We start from the raw sequence: 2,074 nt of genomic DNA, 5'->3' as shown, positions 1-2,074 counted from the left end.
GTGACGCAGGCGGCGGGGACGCGCACGCCCTGGGCCGGGCGGGCCCTGCGATCTATTTGGCGCCGGGCGGGCGGTGTTGAGAAATAAGGCCCGGCGGCCCTCCGGCGCGCATGCGCTGGCCGACGGCGAGGGCGGTGGCTCGTCGTGGACGCGGAGGGCGGTGCGGGCTGGACTGCGGGCCGGCTCGGCCCAGCTGCTGGCGCGCTCTGCCCGCGTGTGGGCGTGAGGGGCGCCGAGGCCGTCCTGCGTGGGGAGCGCGGGCCTCCGGCGGGCGTTTGCGATGTGTGTGCCCGGCCCTGCGGGGCGGCCTGAGCGGGATCGGAGCCCCCGGTAAGCCCCGCAGAGGAAGCGGCCCCGTGCGCGGTGCGGTCGCTGGGGAGGCTCCCAGCGCTCAGGGACAGCTGGGCGGCGGGGAGAGGCCGCCCGCGCAGGGGTCAGCAGCCGGGGCGGACGCGGCGGCTGCGGTTCGTTTGTCAGACTTATTTACGAGAAGCAGAGCTGGTGCACCCCGCGAATGGCTGCAGCCGGGAGCGCCCCCCGGGTCTCGCACGGGGCTGGCGGGGCCGCTCGGGCCCCCTGCTGCTGCTGCTCCGGGCGCTTGAACGGGGCGCGGGACGTAAGTGCAGCAGCCGGGACTGGAGTTGGCTGGGGTGTGGGGGCGCTTCACCTGCTGCGTGGCTCAACCCCGCCCGGTGGGAACGCAGGAGAACGCGGAAGATGAACGTTGCGGGCGGGGTCTGCACGGTCTCCAGCCGGGGGCTCCGGGGTCAGAGGTCCAGCCCGAGTCCCCTGGGCTACAGTGAGGCGCCGGCAGGGCTGCGGCCTTTGGAGGCTCCAGGAGCAGGTGTGTTTCGTTCGGCGTCCCGCAGCCAGGGCAGCGCAGAAGCGCGGCCATGCCCAGGCGCCACCCCCTCCAGAACCCTCGCGATTAACCCGGGAGGTCTCCCCAAGACCCCAGAAAGAACAACCTTGTTTTACTTGAAAGGCAGACAGATCCGGCATCCTCTGGTTCGCTCCCCAGATGCCAGCCACAGCCAGGGCTGGGCCAGGCCAACCTCGTGGGGACAGGGCCACCGCCTGCTGCCTCCCAGGGTGCGCGTTTCCGTAGCCGGAATCCAGCACCGCAGCCCGGGACGTGGGCACCCAGCAGCCTGCCCTGCACGCGTGGACCGCGGGTCCGGACTCGGGCACCCTGGGCGATGACCCACTCTGGTCCTCTGAGAAGCCCTGGCCCTAGTCCAGTCGTGAGAGGTGGTTGAGAAGGCCGAGGCGCAGAGCAGGTCGGGGAGACTAGGGGCCGCGAACCGCTGAGTGCCCCTGTGCCGTGGTCCTGCAGGGAGCGAGCGCGGGGGGAAGCTGGACTCCGTGCTTTGTCCCCCTGTGCATTTGAGGGCAGAGAGCTCAAATGCCTTCACCGGCTGGGGCGGGGCCGGGCCAGAGCTGGGAGCCAGGAGACGGTCCAGATCTCCTGTAAGGGTGGGGAAGTGGTCTTTGGTGTGGCTTGAATGCGTGTACTCTGGAGTGGGGCCTGCGTCTTTGCTGCCCCGGCACAGAGACCCCAGCTGTGGAGGCCACCTAACCCTAACCCTCCCTGGGCCTTGCCCTCTGCGGCTGCGGCCAGGGCTGCTCCAGACGGTGCAGCCCGAGCAGGTGTCGGAAACGCGGGGCTCCTGCCCGGTACCTCGGCCTGACCTGCAGGACTGAGCCCTCTGAGTGCTGGGGTCTGTCCCCAACTCCTGGGGGCACGGTGACAGAACTCGATAGAATTGTTGGATGGCCGGCGCCGCGGCTCACTAGGCTAATCCTCCGCCTAGCGGCGCCGGCACACCGGGTTCTAGTCCCGGTTGGGGCGCCGGATTCTGTCCCGGTTGCCCCTCTTCCAGGCCAGCCCTCTGCTGTGGCCAGGGAGTGCAGTGGAGGATGGCCCAGGTGCTTGGGCCCTGCACCCCATGGGAGACCAGGAAAAGCACCTAGCTCCTGGCTCCTGCCATCAGATCAGCGTGGTGCGCCGGCCGCGGCGGCCATTGGAGGGTGAACCAACGGCAAAGGAAGACCTTTCTCTCTGTCTCTCTCT

The sequence above is a fragment of the Oryctolagus cuniculus genome, chromosome 11 (assembly GCF_964237555.1).
Source record: "Oryctolagus cuniculus chromosome 11, mOryCun1.1, whole genome shotgun sequence".
Taxonomy (NCBI): Eukaryota; Metazoa; Chordata; class Mammalia; order Lagomorpha; family Leporidae; genus Oryctolagus; species Oryctolagus cuniculus.
Note: the sequence above shows the minus strand (reverse complement) of the source record.